We start from the raw sequence: 7,713 nt of genomic DNA on the forward strand, positions 1-7,713 counted from the left end.
TGCTTGCAGATACAACAATGTATTCTACTTGAGCACAATTGTTAGGTAGGTTGGCCTCATATTGAAATTAATTCCTCTTCTCTAAAACTGCCAACAGATAATCCATGTTTTATTCGCGGGGCCCATACCACCAAGGCAATATTCATAGTGCCAATGGCGATTGTAAGTATGTTGGCATAGTTCTCAATTGCAAAATATAACAGACTCTCTATATAGAAGACAGAAGCAAAACATTTATTCAAACACCAGAAAACCAAATTCCAAAACCAGAAAACCAAATCCATTATAGTAGCAAAGAAGTTATTAAAACAATAAAAAAAAACTAAGTACCAAAAACAGCACAGAAAATCTTCACTTTCCCACAAACCAACACTTATAAGCCTAGCTGTCTACTTGAGTGTGTCCTCTCCTCCCTCCATCTCTAACTGCTCTGACTCCCTGTTTCCTATGGACTCTGTTCCACCTTTCAGCAAACTCTTCCTACTTCAGGCTCCATGTGATTACATTCAGCCTATTATGGGGTAGGAAAGACTTTTCAAAGCAGGGAAAGTCTTCAAATTCCATTAGGCTTATTAAGGGGCAGGGAAGATCTTCAAATTACCATTACCATTACAGTGCCCCATCAAGTCTCATCTCTTCAATATTCTTTATCTTTACTTAGAGGCTGCTTTTCCACTTAGGTCATCAGTACGTGTTCTTTTCTTCAGGCTAAGAGTCTTCTTATAATCCACCTTTAACTTATTAATGACATTTCTAAAATTTTGTAACCAAAACTAATTAAACTTCAGATGTTCTCTGACCAAGGCAGAATATAGGTAAGCTATCATCTTCAATGTTTGGAACATTATGTCTCTAATGATGTAACCAAAGATCATATTTTGTCTTTTGACAATCAATTGGCATGAATGAACCAAATTGTGCTAAAAGGGTCCATTACACTTTCTTTGGTTATATTTCCCCTATTACAAGATGCTACAATTCATCTTTCAAACCCAAATGTAGGAATTTTATTAAAATTCAATTATATGGAAACAGTATTTCATAATGAACTGGGATGGGAGTCCTTTGTCAAGTTCCCATCTCTTACATCAGTTATGTGACTCTGGGCAAATCACTTACTCTTTGATGTGTGTATATGTGACGAGTTCCTATGCAATGAAATCATAATCCATTGAAATATATTTCACTTGTTAAATTTGACATGTTCTCCCCCTCTCAAAATCTTTCTGGCTCCATATACAATATATTTGCCATCTCTCCTAGCTTTGTTACATCTTATCATTTCATATATCTTGCTTATCTGCTTGATGGGTGAGGGAGGGGAGAGAAGAGAACTTGGACTTCAAATTTCAGTAAAACCTTAAAAAAAATAATTTGAAAATGTTGAATGTAAGAAGCAAAGGGATTAGGAGATACCTGGAATAATTCATTAAAGTTCTCCCTTTGGAATGATATATCTCTTAATTCCAACTCCTTGGATCAAGTATTCCACCAATTTGAAATCTACCTAAGTGTATTATTATCATCTAGCACATGTGGTATAGGGTATATGCTCTGGCTCCACTCTCTGAGAGCCATCATTCTAGAACCAGGAAAACGTGAGTCTCTACTTCCTGGATTTTCCCCATTGTTAGAGACTAACTAACAAAACTAAAATCCCAATTCCATTAAACCACTTAACATTAGGTAGATTTTATAAATGACATTTACTTTAAAGTATGATAAGAACAAACATACAAACACTCCTCTATCTCTTGGAAAGTAGGCTCCAAACTTACTTCATTTCCTACATAGCATTAGTCCCACCAAATACCTGTCCAAAGTTGTCGATGCTGCCAGGTGAGTTAGGGTCCCAGAGGATAATCCTAAAGATTACTTTTGTTTCTTGGGCCATCAATGTTTCACTGATTGTTGAACCCACACTCCAGAAATCCATGATGTCAAAGAAACCCCCTAAGTCCTGCCTTCTTAAAATGGAAAAAAAAATTAAAAGAATTTAAAAAAAGTAAAGACTCAAGCTTATTCTCAAGGGCCAACAAAAAAACCAAAAATAAACAAATAAAAAAATGGCAAGACCTATATGAACTTATGTAAAGTTAAATGAAAAGAGTCCAGAGACCATTGTCAACAGTAATACCAATGTTGTAATGATGATCTACTGTGAAATACTTGGCTACTCTGATTAATACAATTATCCAAGATACATCCAAAGGATTCACAATAAAAAAAAATACTATCTACCTCTAGAGAGAATTGATGAACTAAGTTCAAATTGAAGGATAATTTTCACAATTTTTTCCTTCTTTGTGATTTGGCTAATATGGAAATATGCTTTGCATGATTTCATATGTATAATTGATATAATTTTACTTGATTTCTCAGTAGGTGGGGGAGCAGTAGAGGGAGGCAGAAAATTTGGGAATCAATTTGAAAATAATGTTTATATATATATATGTGTGTGTGTGTATGTATATATATATGTGTGTGTGTGTATATATATGTATATATATATATATATATATTTTTTTTTTTTAAATAGTGATCCATGAAGAGGAAAACAGAGAACAAAAAAATAAAATAAAATAGAATTGGAATTATGAAAAGAATTAAAATGGTCCAGCCTATGTTTTCAGAAAACTTCCCTTTAAAAAATAGAATATTTCCCCCTTATCTCTCTTTTTCCACATTTTTTAAGTTACTAACAGAGGCTCAGCAATCACATCGAGCAGGACTTTTGTGTCTTACAATGCATTTCATCTGGGCCTGGGAAATTGTATTCATTTAGGACAAATACCATCTCTTTATTTTTCATAGGTTTCAATTCTTTTAACATTTTTTTTTACCTATACTTCCCAGTATAAAAATCATTTGCTTATCCTCAATTTTAGCATTTCTGTTAGTAAGCAACTCCCTCACATTCATCCTCAGTTAATTACCCTTCATTCCACTTCCTGTTCAAGTTCTTTGAAAATTTAGGTTGTTCTTTGTATTGCCTGTTTGTTCCATTCATTCTCTTTTGATGCCTCTTTCAATATTTCTCATCATATTTTTTCACCTTCATACGAACTGAATCTAAAAACTTCCCATCCCTCCGGATCTAATTTCTGCTGTAGATTTCTGGCTCCCTACTTATTCTTTATCTAAACTACTCTGCCAAAAGATACAAAGCTTGTCATGCTGTAGCCAGTTGTCTTTTACAAGCTTCTAACTAGTAGAATATCACTGACTCCCAAAGACCTGTCATTTCTAGGACAGCAACTAGTTTCTGTTTATTAGTCAAAGTGAAATGGAGAATAACAGTAATTCTCTTTCTTGTTTTTTTTCCACTAAAGTAATTAACACCAGGACAAATAAAGAATTTATTATTATGCTGCTTCTTAGCAGAGAAGGAGAAAACTCTAACAGATGCTGTAGAATCAAAAGATCATAGGATTTAGATCTGAAAAGGACCTTTGAAATTATCCTAGACAATTCTGGATAGTTGGAATCCTCTTTGCTCATGAATAGTTTCTAAGTAAAAAAAAATATGTCTCTTTTGGGCTGACTTTATAAATCAAAACTACTAAGGAATGCCAAATGTCAGAATTTTAAAAGCCCCAAGCAAATAGGAATTTTAGAAATAATACATTCATTTTAATTTGTAAGCAAACTAGTCAAAGACGACCTTTTGATCAGATGGGGCACAATATTTATTTTTAATTTGAACATACTATTTTATTCATCCTAACACATCTTCCATATGCCCTTTCTCATTCTATTTTCTTAATCATTTTTCAAGAAATGAAACAAAACCACAAAGCACAATCAAAGAAGTTGCATTCACTTTGACCCAACTATACCACTACTAGACCTATACCTCCAAAGAAATCAAAGGAAAGTAAAAAAAAAAAAAAGACATATTGCTAGCAGCATTTTCATGGCAGCCAAAAAAAAAATTAAGGTGGTGCCCTACTATGGTGGAATGGTTAAACAAATTATGGCATATTAATGTGTTGGAATATTCTTATGCCACAAGAAATGATGAAATGGATAATTTGTAAGGAAAATGGGGAGACTGCTCTGAACTGATGAAGACTGAAGAAAGTAGAACTAAAAGAACAATACATGCAATGATAAAAAATATAGAGAAAAGTAACTTTGAAAGACTTTGAAATTTTGACCAATGTAATAATAAACCACAATCCAAGAAAACAAAGATTAACCAAGTCACATACTTTCTGGCAGGTGATGGACTGAAAATGCAGAATGGAATATACATTTCTAGACATGGCCAATTAAACAAAAAAAATTTCAGGACCCTATATCTATGGACTGAAAACATTTTTTCCCATTTAAAAAAATGTTTAATTTAAGAGAAATAATTTAATGTGGAGGTCGTGAGAGGGACACATTAGTATACATTTCTCAAATATAAGATATGTCTTTTTTGGATGAGGAGGCAGAGTAAAAAAAATTAAGTCATGTAAAAAAAGCTTGTACATTTTAATGAGATTTAGAGAGTTTAAGTGACTCATTCATGGTGACAAAAATATGAAGCTATTGAAACAAGATTTTAAACCACTGCTTCTGATTCCAAATTTGGTTCTTTTTTTCACTATACCACAAGGTCTCATGAAGGACATAGTATTTGATCTGAATTTTAAAGAAGAAAGTTTAACTTGCCCAAGGTGTAGCAGCAAGGACCCAAGCATACCCAGGGTGGCTGCCAACACAGGTTCCTAGATCTACTTTTCTAAAGCAAAGTAACTCAAAATGAGTTAACAATCTTATTTTAATCAATCAAACATATATCATTTACCTAGTTCAGGGGGGAAAGTTCACCACCCTGAAAATCAGAGAATGCAAACAAGTTTCAAGGAGAAATTACAAGCAGACAGAGAAACAGATCAGCAGACAGGTTTTCAGCTGTCTGACCATAACATCCATACCTAGTCAGTTAAAAGAGAGGGAAGCACCAACATCTGGGTTTTCAAAGCCAGGGGGCTCAATTGCTGCCCAGAGTCTCATCTGGTCAAATCACACAACTTTTCTCAAAGTGAGTTCCAAAGCAAAATCTCACATCAGTGTGTATATAGCCTTCTCTGGGGTCAGATATCATCACAACCCTCAGAACCCGCTGCCCAATCACAAAGTAACAAGGTGTGGGCATTCCTGAAAAACAAGCCTCCTGCCACAGGCTTCAGGTGAGCACCTTCAACCTATTAGGGGGCAGAGTACATTTTCAAATCTGGCAAGGTTCTCAGAGTCACTTAAGCCTATCAAAGGGCATAGGGGCAGGGAGGATCTTCAGATTCCTATTCCCATAACACAAGGTCATACAGCTAATTTGATTTTGATCATTTTTAAGGAGAAGTAATTGGACACAAAGAGGTCTATGTCTTCATATATAGATTAGCTCCTTCATTCAGAAGATTTAAAAGTAAAACGAATATTTCTAATACTAGAGTTTCTAATTGGCAGATTGAACACCTTTTCATGGGTAACCCTCATCAATACAGTTCAAGTTCAATATGAGATAAGACTCAGAACCTATTTGCTCTTCTACTTCATATTTGAAGGCAATTTAATTAATATAGTGGAATATGTCTGCAAAGTCTGGTAAGTGAATTGATTCTACTTTTTATAATGTTAAAGTATAGTTTGTTTGTTTCTTTGTCTTTTTTTTCTGCAAGTGAATATTTTATCCCAGGGACGATATTCTTAACAGTCAATATTATTTGTACTGTCAAAGATCAAAAACATATTTTCTTTGATTCATTCTGTGTACCTTTAGGGTCAGGGAGAATCTAGAATAAGTATGTCAAACAGGAAGTCGGTTGAAAGGCATCTCTAACTGCCTTTTCCTCCCATACATTAGGGCTCCAAACTCTTGTGCTTTGACAAGGTCTTTGGGGAAGTGAAAGACGGATTTTTAGGAAGGTAGGATTAGGTGACTTCTTGGGTACATTCCATCTCTTAATTCTATGACTGTCTTTCTGAATAAGTTACTCCACTTCACAGGGTTCCATTCCCCTTATTGGTAAAATAATGGAAGATTACATTTATATCATTTTAGGGTTTACATAATACTTTCTTCATGTAATACTCTATAACAGGTAAGTCAGTATTATTATCTCTGTTTCAAAGATGAAGAAAATGAGACTTAGATTAAATGGTTTGCTTTTGGTCATATATGGCTAGGTTGGAATGATGGTAAAGGTCTATTCCAGGTCATTCCTTCTATCTTAATGCAATGTGACTATATTACCTCATATCCAAAACTATCAATAAGGTTAAATGGTTAGGAACTCTTAGATGTGGTCATATATTTATATTTGACCAGGTCAAGCTAACTTCTTAATAAGCTTTATTGGCTCTTGTTCTTAATTCCCTCTGGGACTAACTAAAGGAACACCTGAGACAGTGTGATACTAGAAAAGATTATATGTATGTCAATCTAAATTCTAATATTTCTTACCTGTTTAGCCTTGGATAAGATCCCCTGGGAGTAAGGGGTTGGGACTAGGTGACAACTAAGGTCTTTTCCAGCTCTAAATATATGCCCATATATAACCAGTTTAAAGTAGTGTAAGTTGCTTTATCGTTTTTCTACCATAAGCTGGTAGAATGTTAAGAAGAGGAAGCAAAAAGAAACAAGGAAGGAGGAGGAGCAGGGTCGGAGAGGTAAGGATATGAGAGTAAAGGGAGGAAGAAAACAGAGATAGAACCTCTAAAGATGTATAAAAATCTCTTGTTCTTTATATGATCAAAGGAAATACAATGCAAAGAAAACACACATTGGATCAAATGAGAAATAAAAAAGTTAAGAAAACATGGATAAAAATAAATAGTTATATCAGGGAAGGTGACTGAAACTCTAACATCTCCACAAAGCTAGAACACAGCAAAAGCTGAAAAGATTTCTACTTTTTTGCTAAAGCACTTCATAATTTTCTATTAATTATTAGAAGAGCATTTGACCAAATTTCTAAGGCAATCCTGATCCCATATTTGTTAAAATAAGGAATTGCACATTGATTGCTAAATGTTAGAATTTCATTGACTCTCCAAATATAGATAATTACTATGTAGTTATTTTAGTAAAGCATTAACAGACTGCAATATTTAATGTCTATAAAAACAAGTTTTTAAAAATTGAAATTAACTGAAAAGGAAAAAAAAGGATAAAGGATGTTCCCAAAAGGTTTTAGCAGCATAAAGAACAATTTAGCATTGATTAATCAATTATTGAATAAGCCAGTCAAAACATCTACAACATTTACCTAATATTTATTATTACAGAGGCTTTGACTCAGTTATGCACTCATGTTTTTTTTCATTTATTCTAAATATATAAGATCAATCCAAGTATACTGAGAAATCTAGTGTACTTGATATCCACATAGAAAACTGTTCAGTTTAAAGAGAGACAGTAGGTCAGTGGATAGAGCCCTGTCCTTGGACTTGGGAAGATCAGAGTTCATTTCCTATCATTAGTGTGTGAACCTCGGCAAGTCACTTTATAATTTTATAATCTCCCAGTCTAGGTTTATTTCATCTGTAAAATAAGAGTAATAATATCAGTATTCCACAGTTGTGGACATGCACACATATATATGCATATATATGTATATAATTATGTATGTATGTATGCATATATAATGCGTATATGTGTATACAACCTTGAAAAACTTAAAGTGCTACATAAATGCTAGTATTATTATTGATAATAAA

Source organism: Petaurus breviceps, unplaced genomic scaffold (genome assembly GCF_028583685.1).
Source record: "Petaurus breviceps papuanus isolate PSGF00001 unplaced genomic scaffold, PetGlider_PUasm1.0 140, whole genome shotgun sequence".
In the NCBI taxonomy this organism is placed as follows: domain Eukaryota; kingdom Metazoa; phylum Chordata; class Mammalia; order Diprotodontia; family Petauridae; genus Petaurus; species Petaurus breviceps.